The sequence below is a fragment of the Schistocerca cancellata genome, chromosome 2 (assembly GCF_023864275.1).
Source record: "Schistocerca cancellata isolate TAMUIC-IGC-003103 chromosome 2, iqSchCanc2.1, whole genome shotgun sequence".
Lineage (NCBI taxonomy): Eukaryota > Metazoa > Arthropoda > Insecta > Orthoptera > Acrididae > Schistocerca > Schistocerca cancellata.
Genome location: NC_064627.1, coordinates 863,776,681 through 863,794,116, shown reverse-complemented (window position 1 = coordinate 863,794,116; position 17,436 = coordinate 863,776,681). Strand labels below are relative to the sequence as shown.

Here is a 17,436-nt window from a genome sequence, read left to right as displayed (position 1 = left end):
TGCAATTGCTACTCTGAGAGGAAAAGATTGGCACAGGAGAGGAATTCGTGGCGTTCACCTCAAACTAGTCAGAAGACTATAAAAATGAAAAAAAGTAAAAAAGAAAATAGAAAATTATTCTATATGTTTAATCGTTTTAAAAATTATTACATTTAAGTTTTTATCTTAATAATTATTTTTTTCTTTTTAGATTTGTGTGTGTGAAATTTTTCAATTGTTTCCTAACATTTTGATGAGATTACAACAGACAAGTGGTAAATTTCAGGTTTATTTCAGTTTCTCTTCCCCTGAATCAAACTGCTATTACTTCCTCCTTCGTACATTTTGCGAAATGACTGTGAAGGTAAAAATTAGGAAGAATAGAATTCACATTGAGGCTTATCGCAGACGTTCTTACCGCGAACATGCGCGACTGGAACAGGAGAAGGGAGAAATAGCAGTGTTACACAAAGTACCCTCTGCCACACACCGGACAGGAAAGCGAAATAATATTACATTGTCATCCAGTTCTGAGCTATGTCGAAAGTTTCAAGTCCCTAACTCATCGGGAAATTAGTTTAAAATGACATTTGACAGACATGAAAGCGACCTAACAGAAACGTGTGAAAACGACAGAAGTACAGACAGTTGAAGAACTGTTATAAGGGGGAGGGGGGGGGGATGAAGGAGATCAGAATACACAGACACCGTGATGGTACAGAAGAACGCTTTTTCAGGAGGAAGATTTTCAATTGAATTGGATGGAGAAAAAAAACTGGAAGGCACCGGAGGGATTCGAACCCTCGATCTCCTGTTTACTAGACAGGCGCTTTAACCAACTAAGCCACGGCGCCGTTGCAACACGTGTGTGCTTATACAAGCATAAGAATGGAATCTGCATTTGAACGGCTGGTCCCTGCAGCTGGTGCGCGGCCTCGAGCTGGCGCGGATGACGTCATCAGTACACTTGACTTTTCAGATAATGGCCCATATAGAGCCCTTATCTTGCAGATAATCGCCTCCTTTAACTGGCAGGAAATGGGTACAGTAGTATTCCAACATTTGTTTTTAGCAGTATCCACATCCCAACGGCAACTCAACTGAGTACAGGACCACACTGAAAGGTTAGCATACGTTTGTGCTAACATTCGCACTTCTGCATTTCGCTTGCACGAGGAATGGACGAGAGAACTGTTAAATGCAATGAACAATTGACACAGCACTACACTGGCGACGAAAAAGGAAAAGGCCAGTGAAGAGTAAAGAGAACGGGAAATACAATCACCTAAACAGTGAAGCGGCGTAATGTGCAGGGTGATTTCGTGATGATGTTACAAACTTTCGGGAATGATGGAGAGCTGTAAATGTATCAACCTGAGGTAAGGAACCCTGGTCCGGAAGAGACCGAGACGGAAGTTATAAGCAAAAGTCGTTCTGACAACTGTGACAGTGGAGTACATCAACCGGTGTTGTTGTTGCAAAGATTGTAGGATAGGCAGCTTTCAGAGGTGAAAGTATGGACCGAAACAAGGATAAAATGTACAGTAAACATGGGTTCTGAAATACATACTTTAAGAGCTATGGGCATTTGTTCATTCGAAGAGACGTATTTTACAGTATCGAAGATGACCAAGTGCTAGCTCTTAAGTTATGCATTTTAGAGCCCATGTTTACCTTGTTTTTTTCTTGTTTTGGTCCATGCTACCACCTCTGAAAGTCGCCTACATTATAATCTTAGCAACAGTAGCAGTACATGTATTCCTCTGTCCGAGGTATCAGAATGATTTTCGCTTATAACTTTCCACTCGCTCGTTTCCGAGCCAGGGTCTCTTTATCTCAAATTTACACATTTACCTTTCTCCATCACCCCTGGAAGTTTGTAACATCATCACAGAGTAACGCTGCACAATAGAAGACGCGGGGAAATTCTGCTGCGCTCTACCCGTGATTGGTGAAGAAATGCAGACAAGAGTAGATTTGGTCTCACGAATATTATAGACCAGCCTAGTTTCAGAATTTCACGTCTTTTAGAATCAATTTGTCTGTTGTGAAAAAAGTATCTAAGAAGAAAGTGAAGGAAGCATATTAAACTCCACAGAGGGAAATGAAATTGTTAGTGATCCACCAGAGGCGTGCATAACAGTTAATAAGCATTTCCTGTAAACTTTCACCAAATGGAATCAAAATTTTCTTGGTTCATGCAAACATCTAAATCTTTTAGGCGCTAATGTTCCCAAACACGTCGCATGTAGCAACAAGAAGAGCGAGGACTTACATATGATCAGAAATCAAGCAGGATAATGATAACCAGTGCACCATACATACAGCAGTCAGTCACTTTGGCAATGTTCCTTTCAAGAGCGGTCAGTTCGTTGTTCTTTGAATCATCAGTCTTCTGAATGGTTTGATGCGACCCACCACGAATTTCTCTCATGTGCCAACATCTCAGAGTAGCACTTGTAACCTTTGTCCTCAGTTATTTGCTGGATGTACTCCAATCTCTGCCTTCCTCTACAGTTTTTGCCCTCTACAGCTCCCTCTAGTACCACGGAAGTCATTCCCTGACGTCTCAACAGATGTCCTATCATCCTGTACCTTCCCCTTGTCAGTGTTTCCCACATATTGTCCTCCTGTCCGATTCTGCGCAGATCCTCCTCATTCCTTACCTTATCAGTCCACTTAATTTTCAACATCTGTCTGTAGCACCACACCTCGAATGCTTCGATTCTCTTCTGTTCGGTTTTCCCACAGTCCATGTTTCACTACCAAACAATGCTGAGCTCCAAACGTATATTCTCAGAAATTTCTTCCTCAAATTAAGGCCTATGTTTGACTGTAGACTTCTCTTGACCAGGAATGCCCTTTTTGCCAGTGCTAGTCGGCTTTTGATTTCCTCCTTGTTCCGACCGTCATTGGTTATTTTGCTGCCTAGGTAGCAGAATTCCTTAACTTCATCTACTTCGTGACCATCAATCCTGATGTTAAGTTTCTCGCTGTTCTCATTTCTGCTACTTCTCATTTACTTTCGTCTTTCTTCGATTTACTCTCAATCCATATTCTGTACTCATTAGACCGTCCGTTCCATTCAGCAGAGCCGACCGGTGTGGCCGAGCGGTTCTAGGCGCTTCAGTCTGGAACCGCGCGACCGCTACGGTCGCAGGTTCGAATCCTGCCTCGGGCATGGATGTGTGTGTGATGTCCTTAGGTTAGTTAGGTTTAAATAGTTCTAAGTTTCCTGTTACAACTATCTTAAGACATTCGCACTTACATATCATTCTTATAACTTGATATCTACATAAGCCTAGTTCCTCATCCACGTGTGCTACCACTCTTACAAGGGAACCTCCCCATCGCACCCCGCTCAGATTTAGTTATAAGTTGGCACAGTGGATAGGCCTTGAAAAACTGAACACAGATCAATCGAGAAAACAGGAAGAAGTTATGTGCAACTATGAAAAAAAAGCAAAATATACAAATTGAGTAGTCCATGTGCAAGATAGGCAACATTAAGGAATGTGTGAGCTTATGAGCGCCGTGGTCCCGTGGTTAGTGTGAGCAGCTGCGAAACGAGATATCTTTGGTTCAAGTCTTCCCTCGAGTGAAAATTTTACTTTCTTTATTTTCGCAAAGTTATGATCTGTCCGTTCGTTCATTGACGTCTCTGTTCACTGTAATAAGTTTAGTGTCTGTATTTTTCGACCGCACCGCAAAACCGTGCGATTAGTAGACGAAAGGACGTGCCTCTCCAGCAGGATCCGAAAACATTTGATCGCAAGGTCATAGGTCAACCAATTCCTCCACAGGAAAACACGTGTGATATATTCTATACGACACTGGTGACGGCATGTGCGTCACATGACAGGAATATTTTGTCGACCCACCTAACTTGTACACTTGGCGAATGGGTAAAAAGAGTCTTCTACCTGCCCGATTTAGGTTTTCTTGTTTAGGTGTAGCGTCCTCATACTACGGCGCAGTTACCTCGCATCGGACGGAGGGATAATAATTGTCTGAAAATGAGAATTTAAACTTTTCACTCGAGGGAAGGCTTGAACCAATGACCTTTTTTTCCGCAGCTGCTCACGCTAACCGCGGGACCACGGCGCTCCTAAGCTCAGACATTCGTTAATGTTGCCTATCTTGCGCATGGACTACTCAGTTTGTATATTTCGCTTTTTTTTTCATAGTTGCACATAACTTCTTCCTGTTTTCTCGATTGATCTGTGTTCAGTTTTTCAAGGCCTATCCACTGTGCCAACTTATAACTAAATCTGAGGGGGGTGCGATGGGGAGGTTCCCTTGTTAGAATGAAATATTACTCAGCCAGTATTGTGCAGTCTATGGGGCACCTCCGTCGTCTACGAGAATGCAACAAAGAGTGAACTCGTGTTCCACAGTTTGTAGCAGGCTGGCTGGCATCCGTACTGCACTCAGATGCTCGATTTCGAAATGAGCCTAGAGGCGGTCACCAGATCCCCTACCACAAGTCTCTTCCCTTTGTTGCACAACAGTAATGTTTTATTACTTCAGACATACGTCTCCCTTTAGTAGGAGTGCTTACCTTTCCTTTTTTTATTAAACTGGATCGATTACGGTGCCACTTTTGTAGTTATAGGATTCGCGATTTCGTACCTTGGTCCGATCCCACGGTTACGCCGCCGTTTGAAAATCTTCCTCCTGTTGAGGGGTTGCGGGGGTGAGAAATCGCCTGCCCTTTCAGCACCGGCCATTTCGGGGAAAACACCTCTGGAATGCACTGCCCTGGGGTCGGCCGGAAACTTTTGCCGCCAGTCTGGCTGCATAGCTGATTTTGTTGCCCCAAGCAGATCTGGCGATATAGTTACTTGACAAGAAGCTTTAATCCGCTAAAGGAAGTGGACGATTATATTCAGTGTTCGGGGTTGCCACTCACTTCTTTGCGCGAGTGAGTTTAAGATGCATGAGTTACATGGCGAAGATAGCAGAAAGAAACGGGGAATGCGTTTGGAACGCGGCTCGGTGCATAAAGGCGGTGCAGCGACACGGGACTGGAAAGCGGGTGAAAGGGAAGGAAGCGGCCGTGTTCCGACACGCCCCGCTGAGCGACTACCAGCGCCGTGTGCGTCTGCAGAGGTCGACGCTCCGGCCGTGCGAATGCGTAGCGGCCGAGTCCACCACTCCACTGGCTTAAGGCTGTCTCACTAATACAGTCGTGGAAATAAGTATTCATACAGTAGGTTGTGACAAACTACGATGGTGTGTTGGGATAGTAGATCACCCACAGCGCCGATACGAATAAGTACGATGATGTAGCGTCAGATAACCATGTTCTTGGTAATGAAGCTTCCCGTATGCCATGAATCTATTCCGGGAAAAAAAATGTTACACTCCGCACGGTGTACGACAGGGCAAAATGTATTCATACAGCGGACTACTTTCAACCAAACAAACGGCTGACGCAGCCCCGGAGTGCATGCCACACTTGTGTAGTCGTGTGGCGGCCGTGAAGCAACAGCACGTCGGACGTGGGTACAGTGGATCAGCAGAATGGGCTGCAAGGGGAGGGAAACGACTATTGAGGAACGAAACATCGTTTCGCTGAGGGTCATCATAGAAAGTTTAATGAGCTTCTTAGGTATGTCAGCCTCTTCCAATAGGCGTGTTTAAAGTCGATATAAAGCTGGTGTACTGTAATACTACAGTATAAAAATATTGGCTCTCCAGGAAATTAGGTGGATTAATGCCAGTCACGTAATCGCCACATAGCCATATTTTCACGGAAAAAATGCGTTTTGTATTTCATTTATGAATCTATTGACATGTTTCACGCCACTGGGAGATCCCACCAATTCTTATATCGGCAATATGCACGTAAAACGACTCTGTAATACAATGTATACGCTAAACGTTACTATATTCTTTGCTTCAGTAGCTCTTATTAATTCGAGATCAAATGATTCCTCAGGATCTGAGCAGGTTGGACGATAACTCTTATCAGTTTCGCGAAGATCAGTGGAATAAGTCTTGAGATTTCAAGCCAAGTGGCTCTAGTCTGGTTCATCGTCCCCAAAATTTTTTCTATATGATGGCACCAAATTAAGTTGTAGAATTACGATCAATTAAAGTAGAAAATATCACGTAGAAAATATTAGGGGAAGGCGAAGCAAAGACTGCGTTTCATCGGCAGAACAGTTAGAACATGCACTATGTCTGTTGAAGAGACGACCTACACAAGCTTGTCCGTCCTTTTCTGAAGTATAGCCTCGTAGTGTGGCATCCTTACAAGATAGTATTGACGGAAGACACTGAAAAAGTTCAAAGAAGGGCAGCTCGTTTTGTATTATATCGAAGTAAAGGATAGGATATAAATATGTGACAAGCGAGTTGAAGTTGCAAACATTAAAACAAAGGCGTTTTTCGTTGCAGCGAGACCTTTTCACGAAATTTGAATCACCAACTTTTCCCTCCGATATTGTCAGAAGATTGGTATGATGCAGCGGTCCATTTTAGACTGTTGTGTGCGAATTTCTTCATCTCTACATAGCCACGGCAACCAGCATTCAGCTGTACGTGCTTAATGTAATCGAAGCTCGCTCTCCTACAATATTTACCGCTTCCCCCCCCCCCCCCCCCCAGCTTCCATTCATTACCAAACTGACAATTCCTACCTCATTTCTGTCAAGTAATGCATAATCCCCCCCCCCCTCCTTTCCCCAAATTCTATTCAGAACCTCGTTATTTGTCTGAGTCGCCTATACTCCACGTTTCACTTCTGCGCGAGGTTGCGCTCTCCACAGATACCTTCAGAAAAGGAGTTATGTTACATGTTAGCATGTTCCTCTTTTTCAGAAAATCTTTTCTTGCTGTTGCCAATAAGCATTTTACATCTTCCCTATTTCGGTCATCATCATTTATTTTGCTGGACAGATAATGCTGTTCTTCCTCCTCGTAAATATGTTGTTGATCGCACCGTTACAAACAGAGAGGTGACTATCATAATACGAGGGTGAGTCAAATGAAAACCTTAAATATTTTTTAAATATTTATTGTGCAGAAGTGGTACAAAGCTGTATCACTTTTCAACATAATCTCCAAGCTGTATCACTTTTCAACACAATCTCCCACGCGCTCAAGTCCTCCAGCGCTTACAAAGTGCATAAATTCCTTTAGAAAAAAATTCTTTTGGTAGTCTGCGCAACCACTCATGCACCGCGTGGCGTACCTCTTCATCAGAACGGAACTTCTTTCTTCCCACTGCGTCTCTGAGTGGTCCAAACATATGGAAATCATTTGGGGCAAGGTCTGGTGAGTATGGTGGATGAGGAAGACACTCAGAATGCAGGTCTGCGATTGTTGCAACTGTTGTACGGGCAGTGTGGGGCCTTGCACTGTCATGTTGCAAAAGGACACCTGCTGACAGCAATCCACGTCGCTTTGATTTGATTGTAGGCGGCAGATGATTTTTTTAGGAGATCTGTGTATGATGCACTGACGACAGTGGTCCCTCTAGGCATGTAATGCTCAAAAATGACGCCTTTTTCGGCCCAAAAGAGAGTCAAGATAACCTTCCCTGCTGATGGTTCCGTTCGAAACCTCTTTGGTTTTGGTGATGAGGAATGGCACCATTCCTTGCTCGCTCTCTTCGTTTCCGGTTGGTGGAAGGTTTCGTTTCCAGTCACTGTTCTTGCAACGAAGCTATCACCTTCTCGTTCAATGCGCCGAAGTTCTTCACAAACATTAACACGTCGTTCTATCGTTTCAGGAGTCAGCTGCCGTGGCACCCTTTTGCATACACTTTGTGAAACTGGAGCACATCATGCACAATGTGGTGTGCTGATCCATGTCTAATCTGTAAACATGTTTTCCTTCACTATGGCTTCAACTGCTGCAATATTCTGTGGAGTCACAACTCGTTGTGCCTGACCTGGACGAGAAGTCACACCATTTGCGAACTTCCTACTCCATTCGTAGACTTGCTTCTGTAACAAACATGCATCACCTGAACCTTCATACGTCGATGAATTTCAGTAGGTTTCACTCCTTCACTACGCAAAAACCAAATAACAGAACGCTGTTCTTCCCTGTTGCTTTATACTGATACTGCGACGGTATGTGTGCATCTGCACTATGCTACCACCTACACGCCATTCTGCACGCTGTTTGTAGCACGCTTACCAACTTACAGGATAACGGCGCGAAATTTCGATTTGTTATTACAAATTTAAGGTTTTCATTTGACTCACCCTCGTATAACAAGAGTAAATCAGAGCGCCCAAGTAAACATTTTTCCGAGGTTCTATTTGAAGATGGAGTGACATGAGAAAAAGTCGGAAAGTGTTTCTATTAAATCTCTGTCAAGTGCGTTAGTGTGAATTGGAGAGTACTCAGGTAAATGTTGATATAGGTACACATGCTATTAGCCAATACCTATTAACGCGTTCTAGCTTTCTTCAAACTGGTACTAAACTCGTTGTGCCTATCGGACAGTGTAGGATGCGACTCTTTTTCATGGTGGGAAATGGGTGGGGGCGCGGGGATGGGTGGTGGTGGTGTAGAGGAGGGGGGGAGGGGGGGGGAGTTAGCGCCGCTGCCTCTCGCTAGTTTCGAAACAAAACTACAGTCGCGATCAGTGTGTCAGGCAACAAAGCTCGCGTAAATAGTTCTGTGGCTACTCGTTCAAATTGCTCTGAGCGCTATGGAACTCAACATCTGAGGTCCTCAGTCCCCTAGAACTTAGGACTACTTAAACCTAACTAACCTAAGGACATCATACACAACCATGCCCGAGGCAGGATTCGAACCTGCGACCGTAGCGGTCGCGCGGTTCCGGACTGAAGCGCGTAGAACCGCTCGGCCACACTGGCCGGCCTGTGGCTACTGTTTAAGACGCAGCCTTAGAACAAAACTCAGTCCATGGGGCTACTGAAGACAAGCAAACACTTTACCCAGAGAAAATTTTAGAAGAGTTTTGACTGCAACCAACTTCATTGTTAAAAACTGTGGTCGCTGTTCGTCTATGTCGAACGTGACAAATGATATGGTAGAAGCACGAGCGTGCACAAATCATACGTGTACTATGGGCAGTACACCGTACAGCAGATTTACCCACTGAGTTGCCAAAACCACAGGCGCGCCCCCACCAAAAGCTATCCTAACCTACTTCTTCCTTTCTTCTGCCTACGAGTTACCGCTGCCTCTACTGTAATACACGTGTCACCATAGTGTCATTTCTGAAATGTCATTTCGTCCAAGTAACATCATAAACAAACGACATATACCGCCGCTAACGTGGTACATTGGATCAACAGTTCACATAGCTGCCCCCTACACAACTCACTCATATTCAACAACTGAGACCTTGCTAGTACTTCCCTACGGTAATATAGGATTTCAAAGGTCGACGAGGGGTGCTGCAGTAAATATGCTGTTTGACCCAAAGCTATCAATTTTTTTTTTTAAGGTAAGTGAAATGGAAAACAGATCAGAGATTTATCAAACCGTTTCATCTCACTTTAATTTCCTATCAGAAGACGCCCTAAATATAAGCTCCATGTCTTATCCTTGAAAGTGAGCAACTGATTTTGATGTTAAATTTGACGGAGATATTGATACAGCAGAACTAACACGCCAGGATAGCCGAGAGCGCTAATGCGCTGCTTCCTGGACTGGGGTTGGCGCGCCGGCTCCGGATCGAATCCCCCCGGCGGACTAATGACGACGGCCGGTGTGCCGGCCAGCCTGTATGTGGTTTTTAGGCTGTTTCCCACATCTCACTATGTGAATACCGGGCCGTCCCCAAGTTTCGCCTGAGTTATACGACTCGCAGGCATTTGAAACACGTTCGCACTATTCCTTGGATTACACTCAATGCAGACAGTTGGGGTACACACATTCCGTCCTAGGGTGGTACAGGGTGGCGACAGGAAGGGCATCTCGCCACTCGTTAACGTTAACGTGCCAAATCCGGTTAACCATAACAGCAGACCCCGCAAGTCGAGATTGATGCTTGGAAAGAGAGAGATTGATACATTGGAGCCGGCCAGTGTGGCCGTGCGGTTCTAGGCGCTTCAGTCTGGAACCGCGTGACCGCTACAGTCGCAGGTTCGAATTCTGCCTCAGGCATGGATGTGTGTGATGTCCTTAGTTTAGTTAGGTTTACGTAGTTCAAATGGCTCTGAGCACTATGGGACTTAACATCTATGGTCATCAGTCCCCTAGAACTCAGAACTACTTAAACCTAACTAACCTAAGGACATCACACAACACCCAGTCATCACGAGGGGGAATCGAACCCGGGAACCCGGGCGTGGGAAGCGAGAACCTTAGTTCTAGGGGACTGATGGCCACAGATGTTAAGTCCCATAGTGCTCAGAGCCGTTTGAACCATTTGATACATTGGAACTAGTTAATAAAATAATTGTTTTCAAGTTCCTGATAGAGAACAGATGAAGCCAATTGACATGGCTTGCAAGTCAGAGATTCTGAAGTTTTTTTCAAAGTAGGGATTAAGAGAAGCTTATTTAAATATCAAAATAGTTTTGAGGATATTTATGACAGTATCAATGACTATAGGACCTTGTGATCAAAGTTTCAGCAAATAAAGGATGATAAAAAAATGTACTGATGGTAGAGTATAGGTGAAATTAGATGGGTTCGGCTACAAATGCTAGACGAATCACAATACGGCACCTATGGTGTAAGTTGAACATTAAACTAACAGTACTATGCACTGTGACTGACCACATAAGTTTGGCATTCAACAGTTGTGGCACTGTTAGGTAAGCCCATCCACTACGGCAAGGTCGTACCACATCGGACGGCAAAAATCGATTTTTAATTTTCCTGAGGCCAAAAACCGCATAAAAAGCAGTAATGAAATCGGTTTTTAATTGTCCTGAGGCAAACCGAGATACAGTCGTGTTCCCTGCCTTTTGGCTCAAATGGTTGGTTCAAATGGCACTGAGCAGTATGCGACTTAGCTTCTGAGGTCATCAGTCGCCTAGAACTTAGAACTACTTAAACCTAACTAACCTAAGGACATCACACACATCCATGCCCGAGGCAGGATTCGAACCTGCGACCGTAGCGGTCTCTTGGCTCCAGACTGTAGCGCCTAGAACCGCACGGCCACTTCGGCCGGTCCTGTCTTTTGTTTGCGGCTTACAGCGCCATCTCCGCATACTGCACTGACAGTGAATCAGCTGCTGCAGAGGCATTTTGGAAGTGCTAGAATTATTGGCAAGCGTTTCCCAACAGCCTGCCATCTAGATCGCCTGATGTCAATCCGCGTGACTTCTGGTTGTGCGGTTATCTGAAAGATGCTGTGTTCAGTGTCCAGATTACAAAAGTAGCTGAACTCAGGAGACGTATTGCGCAACGCATTCTCAATGAGGCCCCTGAGCTACTTGGTTCTGTTGTGGAACATGCTGTTTCTCCATTTCAACTTGTTGCAGAAAACTGTGGACAGCATACTGAACATGTCTTACGCCAGTCTCACGACAATTAAAAGCCGATTTCATTGTTGCTTTTTATGTTGTTTCTGGCCTCAGGATAATACTAAAAACCTTTTTTTCCCATTCGACGTGGTACGATCTTCCCATGGTGGATGGACTTGCCGAACAATGCCACAACTGATAAGTCAAATTTGTGCAGTCATGGACATTGCACAATACGGTTGGTTTAATGTATGTGCAGACTGTAGCCGTCGTATTGCAATTAATGTGTCATTTGTAGCCGAACCAATTTAAGTTCTGACGCTTATAGCGCCATCTCGTGCCAAAATTTTCGTTGATTCTTTTGCTTCCACAGCGATTCTTTCTTGTTCGGTAATAGTCCGTTCAAATTTGACTTTTTTCTGAGCAGCGGTGCTTCGTTTTTACAGCGTTTTGGAACTGGAACTTTAGTTATAATCATCTTGTATAATGAAACATAACTCCCGGAAACGGATGTTTTCTGAACCCTTAATTATAGACTTTTCCTTTTATTTCTGACTAGTAATTTATGAGGGAAAAATAAAATCTGTTATTTGGTTCCCCCCGTCTGCCCTCGGCTGTGGTGTGTCATATTTGTGACAATTTTTTAGTGCAGTCTTCAAGTGAGTGTTCAGTGTTGTGCGCCTTTCCAAAGTGTTGCGAACAGCCGGCCTAGGTGGCCGAGCGGTTCTAGGCACTACAGTCCGGAACCGCGCGACCGCTACGGTAGCAGGTTCGAAATCTGACTCGGGTATGGATGTGTGTGATGTCCTTAGGTTAGTTAGGTTTAAGTAGTTCTAAGTTCTAGGCGACTGATGCCCTCAGAAGTTAAGCCCCATAGTGCTCAGAGTCATTTGAACCTATTTGCTGTCGCTGGGTGTGATTTTTATATTTCTTGCGAACAGAAACCAGACTGTCGCCGTGTTTTTCAATTGTCTGTCTATTATTTTACCTGTCTGCTTCCTGTGTATTTTATTAGCATCACCAATCCTTTGTTTTATGTTTTAAGTTCCACAATTTTCCGCCATTTTACCATTTAAGACACCGATTTTATCGCCTGCTTTAATTATTTATTATCTTCATTTTTTAAAACAAATTCTGTAGGCTGAAGAGCGGCATACTAAGCTGCTGCCAACCCGCCCCCTTCGGGGGTAATCGAAACTCAATAAAGGAAAAAAAAGAGTATCTGTTATTCATCATACAGCTCGGTGAAACGAATGTACGGTTGCTGCCATAAGCAACAAGATACAGAATTCGTTTTACTTTCAGTTTTTTTAGGAAGTTTATCCAATTTTTAATTTTTTTGCTAGAATGGTTTGTTTTATTTGTTGTTTGCAGTATTTTACATCAGTACGGTTCATGTAAGTAACATTTCAACAAGGCTTCATTTTTAATGAATAGACGTAGAAAATTACGAAATGGTAGCTTCGGCAGTTCTGGCAGGAACGCAGGATCACCACGGTGCTGTTCTGCCGAAAACCACTTTCGAAGCGTGGGCAGCGCGTGCTGATATTTAGTAAACTCATATTGCGCAATGCGCGAGACAAGCAAGCAATTTCTTCACAGCTAATTGCCTATAAGGGCAGCGGTGCTGCATGACTTGAAAAGCGAATGGTGGGGGGAAGGGGGGGGGGAGAGTTGTAGGTGGGGGAAGACGATTGTACAGAACGAATGTCGAGCTGAGGAGGGGGAGGGGTGGAGGTAAACGCTGTACCAACGATGTCTGTCGAGTGTTTGTATTTTCTCTGGCGCTGCTCACGAAAGCAAGGGAAAGCGCTTGCGTCCGTGTACTCTTCAACGGCACACACTTCAGCACTCGCCGTCTGTGGCGCTACCTGAGGTCTTTTAAATACCTTCGTTGGATTATTATTTTTGTTTTCAAAATCTCTGCTTCAAATTATAGACCGTTTATCACTCCCGATCCAAGGATGAAATTTCTTCATCTCGCATAGGAATCCAATCGGAGAATACTTGATCTGTCGACTCATGAACGTTGATCGAGGTTCTGCATGTGCACGTTGCAGTTGAAATAGCGCCAGTGTCGGTCACCGTGATTCTTGTACCGGTTGTAAACCAAATTTAAATCAGTTTTGTCAACTCGTTAACTGTTGCAACCTTTCGGAGTTATCACAGGAACAGGAGATGTGCACCATAAAAGGTTAATTCCGGTACTGAAGATTTTCATTTGGAAATAATGTCGTGTGGTTTTCAACCTAGTGGAAGCCTCTCGATTTGACCCCCCTTCGACGACGTGCTTTTAAATTTCACTGCCTATCTACAGAATCAGCTTCTCATTTGACTTCCTGTGGATCCCATTACAGACCTTTCCACCACTTAAAAATCTGAGACAGTCAGCGAAAGTCGAACATGCGTCTTCAACGTTAGTACAACGTAGTAATAAAAAATGGTCATTTTTTCTGTTTTCCGTCGTTCCTTAGTTGCTTCGAAATTTGTGGAGGTATGTTCCGTCAATACAGCTTATGAAAGACAGTTTGTTTATTGCCGTACGCGTTCCGCTTCTTTTATTTGTGAAGCATCTTCAGTGGCCTGTAATACATGTTTCTTTTTATACATACAATAAATATATTATGTTGTAGTTACAAATGTTACTATGTTGCATTTTGCCATATTTATTTCTTGTTTTTCAGATTAGAATCAACTTTTGTACCAAAAATTTCGTGAGGTGAAATTATCGATAATTCGAACGATAATTTCACTTTTTAAATTTATATTTTATTTTATTTATTTTAAATTTTCATTTTAAAAATGTCTGTACTTTATGTTAATGTTGTATCCCTAATCTAACATACCAAGTATTATGAAATGCCCTCACACGGCCTGTGTGATTATGCGTTCAAGTTCTAGATCTTCAGTAACACTTGCGCTGAAGTTGGTATCACTGAGCTGTCTTTGGTTAGCGGTAACCCTAGTGCTTTCATGTGTATTTCACTGGCTTGAGTGTTGTAGTAAGTGCAGCACAGCTAATAGGTTCGTTATTCATTTTGTTGCGTCTGTAACCAACTTCGCAATGCCCAAACGGCACTGCACTTCACTCCTGAATTTCGGGAGAGGTACGTATTCATAATCCAGTACCATTAACAATGTGAAATAACTCTGTTTTTGATTAAATCAAATCTAGGCCAAGAAACTCTCATACAGGATCCTTTTTTTTTAACACAGATATCCTTTCAATATAAAGAGAGTTTAGAATTCTATGACTTCTTAAACTGAACGGGACGCAAACATCTGCTGAATCAAATTCATTCATCACAGGAATATGGGGGCATGAACAACTGAGTGTTAAAAGGAGTGTGTAGTTACCTAAGCAAGTGTTGTGTAGTGTTTACCAATCTTATAGGATTTAAGAGTATTATAATCATACAGCAACTAGGAATATTCTGATGTTTTAGACTGTTATATTATCATTAGGTGGCTACTATTATTTCGTTGTATAACAATTAAAGCGCATTGTTGTGTTCCGGGCAGAGAGCAGTCATAAAATTGGTCCCAGCATCGATTCCCATAAATACGGTCACCTTATTCAATGGCGCAAGTTATGAAAGAATTGTCTACGAAGCTTTTTCTGCAGGCAACGATGTGATGATGCCATAGAGAGAAAAAAAATGAAGTTATTACGAAGACGTGTTGAAAAGTAATGAATCCGAATTTTTTATTCTGTTCTCAATATCACTTGAGGTATGCATATCACTCGATTGACTTTCCCGCTTCGCTGATGCAAGTTGCAACCCTCTGCCAATAGAGGACTCCGATTTATAGCTTGTAAGATGGTGGTTTGACAATTAAATATGACGGTGCGTGAGAAATAGCGTGCTGCAGTCAAGTTTCTAACCGGCCAGACGTGGAGCACCCTATCTTTCAACATGACAATGCCAGACCACACAGGCCGGCCTTGGTGGCCGAGCTGTTCTAGCGCTACAGTCTGGAACCGCGCGACCGCTACGGTCGCAGGTTCGAATCCTGCCTCGGGCATGGATGTGCGTGCTGTCCTTAGGTTAGTTACGTTTAACTAGTTCTAAATTCTAGGGGACTGATGACCTGAGATGTTAAGTCCCATAGCGCTCAGAGCCATTTGAACCATTGAACCAGACCACACACGAGTGCTGCGACATCTGCAACAATCCAACGCCTTACGTTTGCTGTTATCGAACGTCCTCGACACGATTTGACCCATCCGATTCTCATCTGTTTTCAAAACCTAAGGAAAAAAATGGTTCAAATGGCTCTGAGCACTATGCGCTTTAACTTCTGAGGTCATCAGTCGCCTAGAACTTAGAACTAATTAAACCTAACTAACCTAAGGACATCACACACATCCATGCCCGAGGCAGGATTCGAACCTGCGACCGTAGCGGTCCCTAGGTTCCAGACTGTAGCGCCTAGAACCGCACGGCCACTCCGGCCGGCCCTAAAGAACACCTTCGGGCACTTAACTTTGATGGTGCATGTGTAAGCAACGGTGAAGCTGTGGCTCCGTCGACAAAGTCAAACATTCTACAGCAGTGGTTCCCAACAGGTGGTCCGCGGACCCCGAGGGGTCCGCGAGCTATGCCAGAGGGGTCCACAAGATGCTATTAGAATAAAAAAATATATTTAATATATTTCGTATGATAACATTTTTTGTTTTGGCTGCTCAATATTTTTTTAATAATGACTATGGCAATTTTTTTAAGTACCAAAAATAGAAAACGTACAAAAAGACTCTTAATTTGGCTTTTTTAGGTACTTGAAACTGTGTTATGACAAGATACTAATCATGCTCGATGAGGGGGTCCTCGAGAAAATTTTGTTGGGAACCCCTGTTCTACAGTCACGGAATCAACAAATTGGTCTCTCATTTGGAGAAATGTGTTCGTCGTCAGCGTTGAGCAATAAATATGTGGACAGGAAGAATAAAGGTGCAGAATGTTGGCAAAATTCGAGTTTTCACATTAAAAAAAATCGGAGGCAGCACTTTTCAGCACGTCCTCGTATGTTAGGTATCCTCTTCTGCTAAAAAAGAAAAAAGAGACATTTTTGCCGTGGAATAGTACTGAAACTGCAAATAAAGGAGCATGTCCTTTGCCTGCCAAAAGCACAAAGTCTTTCCAGTAAAAGGAAAATGAGATCGCTCAGCGTCCGCAGAGAAATGACTTTCCATCTTCATGAACACCGCCAAGGAAAGGGAACAAAGTTCAAGTGTCAATGACATATCTGCCTTATTCCGATTTGTGTCATTTGAATGCAGTTCGTAATAAGACATGTTCACACTTTTCCTATGTTCACTATTTTCCTAATATAAATTCTTATCTCGTTACACGATGGCTCTGCTATATTCTTCAAGTGTGATGCATGTTGGCTCAGTTTTTCCATGTACGAAAAAACTGTAATTACTTTAAAATTGAACTGGGTCATGTAGTTAGTAGCATCAGTTATTTAATAACACGAATATCTTTTGAGTTTCACTGTTTCGTATTTTTGCCATCAAAATAGTCTTCTAGCTGTCCATTACGAACTGCTAACTCGAATGCAAATATTGAGTGGTTACCCCAAACATGGCGTGAATGTAAATATTTACCAATCTCCTACAATAATTGTTACAGTACAATCTATTGCACAAATATTCATTATAAGTAAAACAGAGAGTAATAATAGTCAAACTATTAGTAAGAAAGTACTCGATTTGATATTCTATAAGTTACAAGTAAAAAATATAAACATTTATGAAAAATGTTGTTATTAGTTGCAGCGTAAGTCTTACACAATTACATTTCCAATTTACTAGTTCTCAAAATTATTTAACAAATGAATTTAGAATCTCAAATTTACATTACTCATACGTGAAAATCTATTTACATACACTTCTATTTTTCATTATAGTTGTAGGTACTCATTAGTATCGTTCATACACGATGATCAGAAACAGTCTGAAAATCTTGTAAGGGTGTTGCAGTGTAGGTTGTGTTGAGGAATAATTATTTCGAAAAAAAAAATTCAATGCGTTGCATCA

General features: G+C 42.9%; 1 long non-coding RNA gene and 1 other non-coding gene across 2 annotated transcripts in view; one reads left to right on the top strand and one right to left on the bottom strand.

Moving 5' to 3' along the window:
- LOC126148655 (uncharacterized) overlaps positions 1-17,436 on the top strand; it is a 227,572-nt gene that overhangs the window by 200,462 nt on the left and 9,674 nt on the right. The window lies entirely within an intron of this gene.
- Positions 760-833, bottom strand: Trnat-agu (transfer RNA threonine (anticodon AGU)). The gene has a single exon. It is a non-coding gene; the product is annotated as a tRNA-Thr (tRNA).